This window comes from Aegilops tauschii, chromosome 5, assembly GCF_002575655.3.
Source record: "Aegilops tauschii subsp. strangulata cultivar AL8/78 chromosome 5, Aet v6.0, whole genome shotgun sequence".
Taxonomy (NCBI): Eukaryota; Viridiplantae; Streptophyta; class Magnoliopsida; order Poales; family Poaceae; genus Aegilops; species Aegilops tauschii.
This window is the reverse complement of record NC_053039.3, coordinates 185,142,808-185,159,621: the sequence shown is the minus strand read 5'-3', so window position 1 is coordinate 185,159,621 and position 16,814 is coordinate 185,142,808.

Below are 16,814 nucleotides of genomic sequence, written 5' to 3'. Positions count from 1 at the left end.
TAAGGCGGATAAGGTGCCAGAGGTGTACGACCTGTATGCCATGGCCCACACTGCCTCTTTCAAGAAAGTCAAGGCTTTCTCTCAGTCTGACCTCGATGATGCAAACAACTTCACCAACATCTCCTCCCACAACAAGCTCGTGAGATATAGAGATGAGGGGAAGGCGAGGAAAGGGTAGGACTTTAACCCGAGCCAGGGTCCCATTGATCCAGAGCTGGTGATGATATCTGGTGGCGGGAGGTCCCATGGCTCCATAGCCATTGGAGATGGACTTATCCGTTGTCCTAGCACTCTCCCGGAGATCAAGGCGCGCCAGTCGAGCTCCGCTCCTGAGATAAGGCCTCGTGAACGGCCAGTGCAACTCGCCATCAAGGTTAGTGATACGTACTCAGTTATCTTTCTCCATTACATTGTGTGCGCTTCCATCAATGATTACAAATGGTCATGTGAGTGGTGTTGCAGGCTGCTATACAGACTGAGAGAGATAGAACGGAGAAACTTCTGGCGGAGGCGGCGGAGAGGCAGCGGGAGATGGAGGAGAGGACGAGAAAGATGATGGAGGAGGAGAGGGCACGGAATGACATGCAGGCAAGGGCCATGTACGAGCTCCTTGTGGTAAGTTTCTTCTGCAGATTACTTGCTAGTCTTAACATTTGAGTCTCATTACTAACTAGTATGACTCTGTTGTGAAAACCAAATGTGCAGTCTGTGTGCGAGAAGTCCGGTCAGCCCGCTCCGCCGATGCCAGTGATTGCTCCTGGGAGCACGGTGAGTTTAATTTGAATGGACATTACTTGCTAGTCTTAACATTTGAGTGTCATAATGCTAACGAGACATTGGAAATGATCTTTGGTGCAGCTTAACTCCAGAAACGCATCGCATAATCCTTCTCCAGGTAGCGGCACTAGCCACCCCGCTCCTACACCTCCCTGATCACGGTAAGTTTCTCTAGTGTTTTGCTTAACAAATGCATAAAGACCTAGACTTAGCTTTATTTCCTCCAATATGCTTACCATAATGACCTAGAGTTAGCTTCTTTTCCTCCAAAATGACCCATTTTACCTAGGTTAGCTTATAAATGATGCAGTTCATCCAAGTTAGCTAAAAAATGACCCATTTTACCTAGATTAGCTCCTAAATGATCCATTTTACCTACGTTAGCTTTAAAATGGCCCATTTCACGTAGGTTAACTCCAAAATGACCCATCTTACCTAGGTTATCTCATAAACGATCCATTTCAACTAATTTAGCTCATAAATGATCCATTTGACCTAAGTGAGCTAAAAAACGACCCATTTCACCTAAATTAGCTCTTAAATGATCCATTTCACCTAAGTTAGCTCAAAAAGATCCATTTCAACTAAATTAGCTCATAAATGATCCATTTCAACAAAGTTAGCTCAAAAACGTCCATTTCAACTAAGTTAGCTCATAAATGATCCATTTGACCTAAGTGAGCTAAAAAACGACCCATTTCACCTTAGTTACCTCAAAAACGATCCATTTGACCTTAGTTAGCTCATAAACGACCCATTTCAACTTAGTTAGCTCATATATGATCCATTTCACGTAAGTTAGCCCATAAATGACATACTCTTCTTGTTCTAGTCTTCTTCTTGTTCTAGTCACCTATTTCTAACTTTCTTATTTTTCATTTTGCAGATTTCATTCACTTGACAAAAGTTTGCATAGATGGAGTGCTCCTTATCCCTTTCTCTGTTTCTTTTGTATCGTTGAACTATGCGTGTATCTTGGTAATTGGATGAACTATGCTATGTATGATGGAACTTGGTAGTTGGATGGAACATATGTGATGGAACTATGTATGATGGAACTCTGCATGTTGGATATCTTATATGTTTGCTGTGAAAATTGTTGTCATATATATCTTATATGTCTGCTGTGAAATATATCTGTATATGTCATATATATTTGTGATGAAAATTGTTGGATTTAATAAAAAGCAGAAAAAGAGCCAATATGCAGGCTCTTTGCCGTCTGCCACCGACGGCAACGGGCTCTTTGCCGTCTGCCGCGGACCGCAAAGAGGCCACGTGGCATCCAGCTGTGCTTCCTGGGAGCTGACCAATTTGGTCAATTTGCATACAGTGGCAGACGGCAAAGAGTAAAAGAGTTTGCCGTCAGCGGCGGACGGCAAAGGCCTGCCATGTGGTGACGTGTAGATGACATCATACGGCGGACGGCAAAGACACTAGAAAGTTTGCCGTCCGCTAGCGGACGGCAAAGGCACTAGAAAATTTGCCGTCCACTGGCGGACGGCAAAGGCCTGCCGTTAGCCACTTAGCGGACTGAGAGCACAATTTTTGCCGTCCGCTCTCTTTGCCATCCGCCGCAGATGGCAAAGGGCCTTTGCCGTCAGCCGCCAGGAAGCGGACGGCAAAGCAGCTGTTTACGGTAGCCTACTTTGCCGGAGCCTTTTGCCGTCCGCGGCTGACGGCAAAGGCCTTTGCCGTCCGCCGTTCGTGCCTTTGCCGTCCGCCGTGGCAGACGGCAAAATAGCTTTTTCCTGTAGTGTTCGTTTGTCCTTTTTATACATTAATTGAGTTTCTGGTCATTTAATGGGCATAATTCAAATTTGAACTACAAGCACATGCTCCCGTGCACCAAAGTTGGTTGAAAAATCACATGTGTGTCCTCGGGTGAATTTCTAGGTCCCATGCAAGAAATGGGAATGAAATTCAAACATCTGGGCGTCGTGTCTCGGCTGGAAACATTGAGAAACTTGGTTTTTAATTCCTGTAAATGCAAAACACGCATGAAAATCATGAAACTTAGTTTGGTGTCATGACATGGCACCAACATGCTGTGGTAATTTTGCTGTCCGATTTGCGAAGGTGCACATATTAACAATAAACAAAGTCATTTTGGAACAAGTGTTGTCACGTTAAAATCGGAAACACAAGTATTATTGAAACCGTGGGCGTTCTATTTACCATTTACGTGCAGCCACGCGTCCCCTTTTTTTATTAGCTAGGAGGCGCCGTGCAGGGTAGCTATTTGCGTACGGGAGGCTTGCGATCAGACCCCTGCATGTGCTTATCAGGAGGAGAGCCCTTTGACCTCCATCTGCCGTCCACCTCTCTCCCAAGGTTTGTTTAATGGCGTGGCTATGTCTCCCTCGACTCAGATTTAAGAGAGAAAAAAGAAAATCTGAAAAGAAATTTTTGCACGGATCTTGCTGTAAGATCTGACGGACCTATATAGCATCTACCGTGACTTATAGCAAGACTGATGAATATATATAAGGACGACGAGAGTGGATAATAATTGTCTTACATAATTAGGAAGAGAAATAAAAAAGCCACATGCGGCTACGCCCGAAATACACAAGGGCAAAAGAAGAATAAAGACGCATACAACGATCTGGCTCGCTGATCTCCACTTTCTTTATGCGCTGCAGGTCACGGAGACTAGTTCTCGCGGCGAGCGGCGATGATCTCTTTCATCAGTTTCATGTCCTTAATACGCTGCTTGGCAGCATCCTCGGATTCCTCCACTAGCCTTTTGTGCTCGATGCGGAGCATGGCATTCTTGTCCATACATTTCTTGACGATGATGCCCGTCCTCTGCAACAAGGCAGCGATCTCCTCCGTCTGCTTCGCCCTTCCGGCGATCTTCGCCCTCAGCAGGTCCCGCTCAGCCTGGAGCTTCGCATTGCCCTCCCCTAGTTGTCGGATGGCGCTGGTAGCCTCGTCCTGCAACCTTGCCCAGCCGGAGATCTGGTCCATCTGGCTATGGACGATCGCATGCATGCGCCTGTAAGAGTACTCGCCCGCCCACAAAAAATTTTCCCAGGCCGCCACGGCGCGGCAGGACCTCCGTGCTACTTCGGCGGCGCGACGGGACATCTCTGCTGCTTCCGCGGCGCGACTGGACCAGTCTGCTACATCGACGGCGCGACGGGACCTCCGTGCTGCTTCGGCGGCGCGGCAGGACCTCTGTGCTGCTACTGCTACACGGCTGGACATGTCGGCTGCTTTCGCGGCGAGGCGGGACATCTCTCGTGCTTCCTCTTCCATGCTCCCTCTCCTTGGAAGAAATCTCTTGACCCAGAACTCACACTGGCCATGGCAGACGCATGGGAATGATGCTGAATGACTTGATTGTTTTTTGTGGATGAGGAGTTGAGGAGGAATGTGAAGTCATCTTGGCATAGTAGTATTTATAACCGAGTACTAATACACTCCTAAGTGGGAAACCGTTTACTCCCTCCGTCTAGGTGTGTAAGTCGTCTTACGAAAACCAAATAATCCCAAAACACTTAGGCGCGGTGCATTAACTTCTACCTCGTTTCTTGTTTCTTGACATATCAACCAATAAGAGATGTGGGTGTGCATGCTTTTAATGACTTGAGACTACCAAACACGACATGCAGTGGTTAGTTCATTGCATGCAATGCTATTAATTAGCAAATAAACATTAAGTTCTCTCGTTTTCCCCTCCTCCTTGGTCACGGTGCACAACCTAAGATGACGACGGAGGGAGTAGGTTGTGATCGATGTGAACAGGTTTACAATTAAATATTGCGTGGTAGTAGTAGTAATTTGGAATGTGATGAGACGCGCTCAAAATTTATTGACGGTTCTAGTTTCGAAGTGCGGCACTATTCCTGGATGGTGTAACGTGGGCACGTGTTCTCGACCGTGGTGTAGCATATGCCATGGTACTAGTTCTTTTTCTACTGCTGTGTACGTGCAAAAACTGGCACCGTCGGATACGTATCTTACGCGTATTGGGGCGTTCGACAGGAATAGCCGCGTGTCGAGCTATAAACTAGTCTTTTTTCAAAAGCATTACACCTATCTCTCGGGACTTCTCGCACACACCATCTCTGCTCCCTAGGTCGATGCGACCCACAGACACTTGTACTCTAAGTTTAGTACATTATACATGAAGAGAAGAGGTGCACGCACACACTCATCCTGTCTCACACACGCATCTGCAGCTACGAATTGTAGTGTTCTCAACCATCCGATTGGCTCTATCATAGGTTTCGCGTTGCTCCTTGGCCTTGAGATTGAGAAGTTTAAAACGTGGAGGCTAAGATGGAGGCACGAGGTTTTGGTTAATGTGCGGGCCGCACACGGCACCAACACGACACGAGCTTCGTCTGCCTGGTGCGCATGCAGTCGGGTGAGTTGTCCAAGTATAGACACAACCAGGCCCTCCTTGGTATCCGCGCCTCGACTTAGGCTGGTCATAGTGGAGAGTAACATAGACTAGTTACTAGTCTATGTTACTAGTACCTTCATAGTGGGTAGTGTCATATATGTGATTACATAGTACTACATGTCTTCATTTATTACTTTGTAGACTCATTTTGCATTGGAAAGCGCTATGTGATGGTAACATATTATGTTACTCTATTTGCCTCTCTCCTCATTAATTACTTGCCACCTCATCATTTTTGCTTATGTGGCATCTATGTTACTACCTATGTTACTCCCACTATGACCAGCCTCATGCGCAGAGAAATTAGGATCGGAGGGAGTACTACTAGTAGTACTACCTTGATGCGTCGCGTCAACTCGCACAAGTATGCAACACTTCCTGAACAAACAAGCATATAAGCTGTTATACTTACTTCTTATAAGCAGTTATACTTCTTACCCAAAGGATCTTTATATCCAACAGACACGATATCCGTTCGAATGTTCGAAATTACTTTAACTGTTGATCTGATGTCGAAGTAATTGCTGCATCGCCACCAAAGCCCACCATTTCTTAAGCTAAAGTAGACCGAGCTAACCCCTATATTAGCATATTACTAAGATAACAGAAGGCATTGTAGAATCATTTAGGATGTGAGCTTGTCAATCTGAATGTGGAGGGACACCAGCTTAGCCCCGGCCAGCAGCTTGGGCGGAATTGTGAAGAAGGTCAGCTCGTGCACGACGACATCGCCGGGATCCTTGCTGCTTGTCACCTCCGTTTCCACCTTGACGGCGTCGGTCCTGCCTTTGGGCTCCCCCGCGGGCCATTCGCCCACAGGTTGGCCACGTAGTGCAGTAGTGGGGACGACCCCGCTCTGACGCAGATGACCGACACGGTGATAGGTGCACCGATGTCGAGCACGCCGCCGACCAAGAAAAATGCGCGGCCGTCCTCCTCCGCGAACAGCAAGAGCCGTGGCTCCGACAGTGGCACTTGCAGCTGGAGCACCTTGCCATACTGGATCCTATGCACGGGCATGGGATGCACGGTGCTGATGTGGTGGGAGAGCGCCGGCGGCGGGCCTTCGTAGCCACAGACGGGCACGGGGCATTTGCAGGGCGCGAGCAGACACACGCTCTGGTGATCGGCGAGCTTGTGGTAAGTGACGTAGAGCCCACAGCCTTCGTGCGGGCACTCCACCCTCACCGAGGAGAGGACGGCGTCCACCGCCATGTTCAGCACGTCGAAGCCACCGCCGTGCTCGCACTTCTGGCACTGCCGCTGGTTCCCGAGGCGCTCGACGAGGCAGTCCGCGTAGGCTAGGTGCCCTCCCTTGCACTACACAAATCAATCAAACATCACATCAATCAAGAAACCTGCACCTTGCTCGATCAGCCGAACGGACGAGGTGTATTCAAACCTCATACACTGGAGGCTTCAAGGGGCGGAGGCACAAGGGGCAGTGGAGCAAGGTGAGGTCCATCGAGACCATAGAGAGCTCCATCGTCGGGTCCTGTTCCGTCTGCATGATATCGCCCTCCTCGTGCACAACCATCTCTCGCTTTATTAGGGTCAGGGCATTACAAAGCTTTACCGTCACATATTCGTACTACTTCAAGGTGCATTAAATCAACACATGCCAGTATCAAAAGGAGAGTCACGGCATGCATGCATGCCTTGTAATTAATGCATCGGTAAATGCAAATTATTGAAATATATCGAGTGCAGTGCTTTGATGTGTCGCGTCAACTCGTACAAGACCGAGAAGTTTGATTACTACAACGCCCTCTCGCCTTAACCGCACCTGCCTTTGGCTGCATGACAGGTGGGCCACCCACCTGTCATACACGCAAAGGCAGGAGCAGTAAGTCAATGAAGCTGCGTCCCTCCCTCGCCCATGAGCGTGGTGGCTGGCAGGACTAGGAGAAGCTTTCGTTCGCTACACGCTCTCCCTCCCGCACACGGTGGACATGCAGCAGTTCAATTGGTGTCAGATGGCCAGAAGCATACTGTAGTACTCCTCCATTGCAGTAGTACTCCATCATTGTTCGACTTCCCGAAGAGGCGAAGAGGCGAAGAGCCAAGTGCAGCCCGGACGCTTGTGTGGCAGTTTCATGTGTAGAGTAGTCTAGGATAGCATGTACCATGCCTGTAAGCTTAAAATCGTTGGGGCCGGCTCCATGCTTTTTTTAATTAAAATAATCTTCTGGCCCTACCTGTCATCCTGGTGATTGTAGTTTGCACGCTTATCTGGTCAAGACATGAATATATATTTTAATTTGTGGTGGGGTAAATGTTAGAGGTTGTAGCAAATGGAGTATTGTACATTGCAGGTCTCTCAGCCAAGTTTAGAGGCAACCATGTGGGGCCAGTGCTATGATGTGTCGCGTCAACTCGTACAACGAGGAGAAGCTTGATTTTACTACTACACGCCTTCTCCCTCGCCCATGCGCGCGGTGGCTCACAGACGAGGACAGGCTTTTGCTTATAGTAGTACTACAACAAGCTATCCCTCCTGCTCGCGGTGGACGGACATGCAGCAGTGGATTCAATACTGTAGATGCAGTAGTAGTAACACCATTGTTCATCTTCTCGAAGAGGCGAAGAGCCAAGCGCAACCCGAACGTGGCAGTTGCGAACCTTGGAGCACGCATATAGCCAGGCTCTTGCATGATACAAAATTGCTATGTGAGCCCACTATTACTTGCTAGTATTGCCCTATAAACCAGAAAGGAGTATTTGCCTTTCTAAAGATTTCGACAAGTGACTAGACTACACCAGCCGGAGTACATATGTAGCAAAATGAGTGAATCTACACCGTAAATAAATACGTAGTTCTCTCGTTTTCCTCTCCACCTTGGTCGCGGTGCACAATAGGCACCATAGGCACCTCGTCGGCGACGGGAACGTCTCCTGACACGCGATAGATGCGAGCAGCAGTCGCCTCCATAGGTGCTTGAATGCCAAGGAGGGAGAGGGTAGCGGTTCCCGAGACATTGAACGATCAATGATGCATCCTCAATTACATGCAAAGGGAATTAATTGGAGAAGCAGAATAGAGCCAGCACGAAGTGAATGCAACAGAGTTTGGATTCTCATATCAAGGCGCCCCACCACTCCAATCCATCTACTCCTAGTCTCTGTGCAACACTTCTCACTCCAATCGAAGACCAAGTGACCAGAAGCCAGAAGCACCTATGGAGGCAATGGATGCGAGCGGCAGTCGGCTGTGCCAAATCATCCAAGGCGCCGGCCTGCGGCCCCGCACCGTGCAGCGTTTCCAGACAGTGCTGGCGACCGCTGGCGTCGTAGCCCTCGCCGACGCCGGCTTCGCCTCTCGCATGGACGACATGATGGTCAACTCCATCCGCAAGTTCACCACCGTCAAGAAGCGCGCGGACGACCTTGTCTAACTGCTCCAGCCCGCGTGCTCAGGCTCCTCATTGCCTGCCACCCTCATCGGCCTCCATGGTGACAAACTCTTTCAAGCCCTGGTGGCCCTGCAGGTGCCAGAGGTCGCGACGAAGAATGTGCACCCCGAGGCCGCGCTCGTCGCGCAACGCCTCGCCATGCAAGAAACTGTCGACGTGCACATCCACGTCTACGAGGAAATCGTCTACATAGGCCACTATAAGGCCAGCGAGGACAGAAAGACGTTGGCCTTCTTCAAGTGGCTGGAATATTTGGACACCGTTGTTCAGAAGCACGTCGACCTGGCCACGAAATCCGCTGCTACTTAGCCGCCGTTTAGTGGGCCGGTGCCCTGAGTCGAGGAGGTGGACATCGTCGATGGATGCATCTCTTCTTCTTGCCTCCTGTAAACAGCACTGCTTCGCCTCGTGGCCTTAATGTTTTATTAGTATAGGAGTATATGGCATTTTTATTCCAGTCGTAACGTTTTCACTGTGAGGTGGGGCCGCAGTTGAGCAAACCGACCATCGGCAAATCCCCACCCAGCCCACCGGGCATCGGCTGAGTTTAGAATTAGAAGAGAGAAACGAGGGAGAAGAGCTAGCTGTAGCACGGACGCTCTTGTCAGATGGGGCTCGCGTTGATAGAATAGGAGTACTGAGCACTCGCACCTCTTTTTTTAGGGAAAAAGTAGTCGTATGTCTAGTACTACCACTAGTTGGGTGTGTGCGACCTATACCTGTCATCACTTTAGGTATCCTTTTCGTACTGCAGCTACGCTTCACCGTACATATTTTTTCACGCATTTATCCTTCTATATGTACTCCAAGGCTATTTCTACGTGCTCCCTTTCGCCGACATGTGGGACATAGAGCATATTTGGTCGTAGTGCATGCACGACTCGGAGCATATGCTGGGGTACTTTACATTTCAGACTTCACGAATTACATGCAAACGCCCCTAAGAAGAATAAAGAAATAAATGAATTACTACATGAAACCGGATTATTTTCGTAGAAACTGGAGCACATTCATTAAATTTTGGACATAAAACGTTTATAAAAAACTACCGGACCTAAACCAGTCTAAGGGCCTCTTTGATTCATGGGATACCGAAAACACAGAAATGGGGAAAGTATGATGGCGATGAACCGAGACGAGGAGAACTCTAACTCAGTTAGAGGTTAGAGTTAGATTCTAACCCTGAACTAACTCTAAACCAAAGAGGTGTATAGATGGCAGGGTTAGATTGACAATAAATGTTCTTTCTCAATCATTTGACTACTTTGGACCCTATTTCCTGCCGGATTTGGTGTGGCCGGCTCTTGTGTGGCCTCCTCCCGCTCACAATTGACATAAACGAACCATTTTTACAAATCAAGCATGCAAAACATGATAAATTTTACTTTGTCCATACAATTGAGATATCCCACTTAAACATACAAGTCCTCAATCAAGCTTCACAAAAAAATACACTCCATGAAACAAAGCATGAGTTAACTCATCACGGAAGTCATTCACGATAGGGAGGGAGCCCGGAGACCTTCACGCACCCAGGGAGGAGCTCGTCATCGTCGCTCTGGAGGAAGGATCTGTAGAGCCCAAGCCCCGGGAACCCCTTCGACGCCGGCGATTGCGAGTTGAGGTCGACACCGGCATGGGTAGCAGGGCCACTTGCCGACGACTATGAACCAAATCTTTGGGCCTCCTGAAATAATTCAAGCCTGAAACTGAAATACCTAGAAAGGTGAACTGAATCTTTGGGCCTCTAGAAATAATGCAAGCCTGAAACTGAAATACCTAGAAAGGTGAACTGAATCTTTTGGCCTCTAGAAATAATGCAAGCCTGGAACTGAAATACCTAGAAAGGTGAACTAATTCTTTGGGCCTCTAGAAATAATGCAAGCCTGAAACTGAAATACCTAGAAAGGTGAACTGAATCTTCGGGCCTCTAGAAAGATTTATTACCTCCTCAAGTAGCATCAAACAATTCCATGCGTGCACCACAAATCTATACCAAGTTCAATCAGGATCTACTTTTCCAAATCAGAATTAGCGCTAGAGTGAGCAAGATCAATGATATGGCTGTGAGATAGAGAAGGAACGAACAAACTCACCCCTCTCGCAACCTCCCTGGTAGATGCGTCGCCGCCGCGCACGACAGAGGGAGAAAAACAACCGGTGAAGGGGGAGAGGGGCGAGCTTCGGAGGCCGGAGGGAGAGGGCGGCCGGAGGAGGGCGGCGGAGGCCGGAGGAGAGAGAGGGCGAGCGGCGGAGCGGCGCTTGGGCGGGCTGCCCAATGGTGAACAAAGAGGAGTCGTGCGAGGGGGGAGGGGGGCAGAGGGAGCGATCTGGTGTGGGCAGGGGAGATTATTTTAGTTCTCTTTTAGTGGGCCCGAGGAGAACTAACCAATTAGAACCTCTCCATCGGGCTAGTTTTTTTAGCTGGGTTAGAGCAAACTAGCTCAAACTAACCCCTCCTGTTTGGATAATTTGAGGCTATTTCAACCCAAACTAGCTCTAACTCAGGGATCCAAACAAAGAGGAGTAGTACTGTACATGCTACAGTCTGGACCGTAGCACATTGTTTTTTATGGCCATATCAGCACATTGTTTTCTACTGCTGATTCACTGGGCTGCCGTGGTTCGCACTCCTCTGACGTGGTTCGCACATGATTCTTTGCTCCTACGTACTTCGCCGACATGTGGGAGAGCCAGCATCCGGGTCGACGTGTCATGCACCAGATTAGAGTGCGGAACGGAAGGAGGGCATCACCCCGGTCGTACCGCCAGTAATTCATGACTATAGTGAGTAGTCATATCACAAGTCTTTCCAACAGTAACGCGCCATCTAGTCGCACAGCCCGACCTTTCCAGCAGTAAGTAAGTTGAATCCGCTACTCCCTCACCCTCCTCGCCTCTCTGTCAAACGCCTACGTGAAAACTGCCGCGCTTACTGCCAGGGAAAAGCCCCGCCCTCAACTTTTAACTACGCGAAAATAGTTCGAGCTTGTTCGTTCTATATAAATACTAGTACTGTATGTTTATTCACCCATGGGGTTGTTCAATGAATGGAGGCCCGAGGAGCACAAGTGAACAATACTACTACTACTACCTCCGTCCTAGTTTATTGGTCCCCATTGTATATTGTGTCAAATTTTGACTATAGAAACTAACAAAACGTTCATGCATGCATGTTACAAAAAATTATATCATTGAAAACTATGTTGAAATACGAATCCAATGATATAATTTTTGTTGACATGCATTAACATTTTGTTAGCTAAATATTTGGTCAAAATTTGGCACGAACTACAAAGGTGACCTATAAACCAGGACGGAGGTAGTAGTAGTAAGTAGGAGTCGTACAGTTAGTCACCTTAAATAGAGAGTTTCTTTTCTTTAATCCCACGTACACAAATTGAAACGCTTGTTGTGGAGAGAAAAAGATAATCACTCCACCATATATGTATGCCAGGGCCTGAGCGCTTGCTTTACTAGGGTTGCTCTCTTCATTCTCTCATCCTCTCCAGATCTAAACAAGACAACGGTAGCGACATTTTCTCTCTGCTAACCGCTGGTCACAGATCCGACCGGATCCCTTCGGTTGGTGTGTGTAGAGAACTAGGTGCATCATTCACGCGGTCATCGCCGGCGAGGGAGGAAACCCACAGCCGTCGGAGGGGCCCGATCCTCTGCCTGTGCCGTTCTCTCCGACACAGCGCCGGCTCGGGAGGTCCTCCGACCCTTCTTCCTGCCTGCCGTATTGTGCGCAGATCCGACCCGCCGCCGCTGACATCCCGATGACCCTCAGGTATAAGTTCTTCGAAAGCGGCCTTGCTGTACTGCCCCAGCTCCCCACGTGTCTACATGTGCATCTTTTTCTACTCCCATCAGCTCTTCCAAAACCACCTAAATTTTTAGTATTATTAGAGGTTTCACATAGTAAAAGTGGCGGCTGGTGGACAAGTCAACAGAGTATGTCCAGGATTAGATTTGTTGCCCTCACATAGTAAAAGGTCTCCAGGATTAGAATTGCTGCCCTCACATAGTAAAAGGTCTCCAGGATTAGATTTGCTGCCCTCACATAGTAAAAGGTCTCCAGGATTAGAATTGCCGCCCTCACATTGTAAAAGGTCTCTAGGATTAGATTTGCTGCCCTCACATAGTAAAAGGTCTCCAGGATTAGATTTGCTGCCCTCACATAGTAAAAGGTCTCCAGGATTAGATTTGCTGCCCTCAAATAGTAAAAGGTCTCCAGGATTAGATTTGCTGCCCTCACATAGTAAAAGGTCTCCAGGATTAGATTCGCTGCCCTCACAGAGCATGAACAAACTCGGCATCACCACTTTATGCCTCCTTGTAGGTACATTGTGCTGATGCGTCCACTGTCACATGTCCTTATAACAACCTTTTGCTGTTGTTAATGTAAGGGCGCATGTAAAATGAAGCAATCACAATGTTACCTTAGGGACATGTCTAACCAGTGTTATTGTTAATCTAATGCCTCCAGTGATATGGTGCAATTAAATTGTGTTACAAATGGTACTCCTGCTGTTTTCCCCAGTATGATAAGTACGTTGCTCCTTTACGCTGCTGAGTGTCCTGGTGTCCCCACGGTCCCATGCCCTTAAACCAACTCTTTAGCTGCTATTGATTTACTGTATCTGGTAAACAAGCAATGCCACCATTAAAGTAATCCCATATTTGACGAATGTCATTGTTGATCGTAATGCTTCCAGTAACATGAAGCATTGCTGACGTTTTAAAATTTCTACTGTCCTTGCGTGATTGCCATGAACATAATTAAGATGCTTCTTTTCATTTCGTGTATGTTTCGTATATTCTTATTGACCAGCAACTGTTTACTTTCTATCTTTTTGTGCAGATAGGGATATCCATTTCACCTTGTTGCTATTGTGACCTTTTGGTGAACTGCACAAAACACTCTTTTTTTGGAATGAGTGTCTTGTGCAGTTCAACTAAAATGTCACGTGGGCAACTTCTCTCAATTTTGGTGGAACTGCACAAAATGGTGATTGGAGTTTCCAAAATCTCCGTGAAATTCTGCTGGTAATCTCGTGCAACATTTTATTAGCCTTTGCAAGATGAGCCGTCACTGTCACCACAATGGCACTTTATTTTAGCGGAACTGCACAAAAGGATAAGCAAATTATAGTTGCACCTTACATGAGCAGGACAGCCAACCTTAATGTTCCTCAATTTTAGTGCAACTACTAAAGAAGAACCTGCCAGCTCACGAGAGCAAGTACTTCTTGCTAGCTAAATGATGCAATCTTTGCTTCATTTCAGGTGAACTGCAGAAAAAGGCGCATGAATTGAACCATGCAAGTCCAGTCAGGCCTCGTCTGAGTGGAGCTGCAGGTTGAGTTCAAGGAGTGCCACAATTATAGTAATCAGGCTCTTCTTATTTGTGTTGTGCAAACAGTAATACTCAACTACAGATGTTGTGACAGTCAAGAGCATTCGCCAAGTTCTTTGGTTGTATGACACGGCTAGCCAACATGGATTTAATCCCGATATTCACTTTATCAAAAGGCTCTAATGGGTTGGTTCTGAATCTTGCAAGCTGGGAATCAATGAGATGTGTAGGCATATTTGTTGTACTTATTATTTGAATCTTATTTGTTGGTTATGAATCTTTCAAGCTGGGAATCAATGAGATTTGTAGGCATCTTTGTTGTACTTATTATTTGGATCTTATTTGTTGGTTCTGAATCTTGCAAGCTGGGAAACACAGCATGATGATGCAGAGGACAACAACCATAACAAACAGTTCAAACTTGGTAGTATTATCTGTGTGAAAGTGCGACAAATGTGTTGATCGTGTGCATCCCGAGAATAATAATTCTAATTGTTGTGCATGTTGATCCTGTGGCACTGATAGAACGAGCCAATGCATTGCTTGTTTTAAGTATAAATTTCTATCAGAGCTAATTAAATTTAAGTAAAATGACCACTAACTCTTGTTATTACAGTACCAATACAGACCCGCTCGTGAACCGACGTGTGGCTAGAGTAGGTTTCTTAATGGAGGTGTTTGAATGCGCCGAGGGTGCATCTTCTGCCGGGCGTGCAACGGGCGAGGGATGGTAGTAACTGTTGTCGCCTGTACACACTAAGTTTACTGTTGAATCCAGTTCCCCAAGAGCTGAAAAACGAACTGCTGCCGCCGCCTACCCACTCGTTCACTTGAAGAGACTCCAATGGCGATCCAGTGGGTGAGCCTGCTCGATATGGACTTCAGCAAGGAGTTACCCTTTGAGTTCGCCGTTCAGTCCTATGGCTGCACCAAGTTGAATGTGATGTACACCAACGATCCAGACTCGGTGAAGCTCTACCTCACCGAGTTCAAGCAGTACCTATAGGACGAGAAAGCACAAGGTCGCAGGACTAGACCTTGTGCCCATCCATTTGTCTCTTGACAGGGACCAGCGGATCGCCGTCGCCCAGGTATGTGTGCGGGACGAGGTTCTCGTCTACCACTGCTGTAGGGCCATCAGAGGTTCTGGAGCATTCGCCCGTTTCATCGGCAGCACCGACTACACCTTCGCTACGGTGGAGAGAAGGAAGAACGCGATGATTCGGCCATCTGGTGCAACAAGCTTGTCGACATCCAGAAGTAATACAAGATCATCGACAACAGGCAGGAGAAGGACTCCGTGGTTGACCTCGCTAAGACCATCATCGACCCCTGATACGCCAACATGAAAGAAGACAATGATACCAAGGACCTGAACACGTGGGAGGTACCTCTAAATCTAGCCTACATAACCTACGCGGCCAAGGACGCATACGCATGCTACGACATGTACAGGCGGATCTTGGACATGAGGGCATGTCTGCTTCCCGTAACCGACGAGTACACGGACAGCCGCAGCGTCATGATCAAGCATGCCAAGAAGGTCTAGATGTTGTACTTTATCTGTTTATAAGCACCTTTATCATCTGAGTGTTTCATGCATTAGCCTATGTGTCGTAATTATCTGTTTTGTCCAAAATATTTCTTTTAAGAACGCATTAACCTGTTTGCTTTTTAGTGGCTATTTGCTTATGTATGTAACTAGTTCACTTGTCCGTTAAAAAAAACTAGTTCACTCGGCTGCCGTGCTTTGAATCTCCTTCCTCCCAACATATTCCCCTTCTCAGGTGGACCCAGCAGGTCTCGTACACAGACATATGGGACCAACCACCTATCCATTTGGATTTCTTTATTTTGTTCAATCTTTCATCCTCTTCCTATACAGCGGCTGGCCATCATAGCCTATGGCGTTGGCCAGGCCATCCCTCTACTACCACACATTGTCCGGCGGCGGCAGCTCCACCGGCCCACCCTGCATCCGAACAAGTCAACCCTCGTACTCCCCTCCGCCTGCGTCTTCCCCCGCTCCGGTTCGTTCGGTCCGAGGTCTGGACGTCGTCCTCCACCTTGGTGCTCTCGCCGCGGCGCCGCCATCTGTCATTCCCAACATGGTCAGCAAAACAAGAGGAATCGGGAGACAACTGTTCGTCGAGAGGCTGACAGTCTCGGGGCCACCAGGTCCATGGCCTAGGTTTTGTTGTTTAACATGGGCAGCCCACGACATGTTTCAACATTTTTTGGATCCAGCATGTTTCAACATAAGATTGCAAAGATTTTACTGACCAATGCAGTAATAGACGTGCAATCATGTGTTTATGTTTTTATAACATTTCTCCATCCAGCCCAACATGATATTTTCACCCAGCACAGCAAGTCCGTGGATTTCGAGGAAAATGCAAATGGGCTTTAAATTCTACCATATATATAAACGAGTTGCATAGATGCTACATCATTGTTTCACCCAGCCCACCAAATGGACTAAAAAACAAATGGACTGGCTAACATGTGGACCAGTAGGCCGGAGCCTAACAAGGCGTTGGATTTACATCCAACGGCCGACATTCTCCTTCAATCTCTTGTCTTCTTCCCCCAGCGCTGCCGGAACCGCCTGCTCCAGCCTCCGGCGTCCAGCGGCGTTGTCTTGCGCGCCTCAACGAAACGCTACCCTGCCGACGGCCAGGCCATCCCTCCACTCCGCACCTCCTGTTATTCTCTGCCGAGTGTAGGCCCACCCCGCACCCGAACCAGTCAAGTTTCCCACTCCTCTCCGTCTGTGACTCCACTGCCGCGACTTCCCCATCTCCGGGACGTTCCAGTCTGGGGCCTCGCCGTCGTCCAGCGCCTC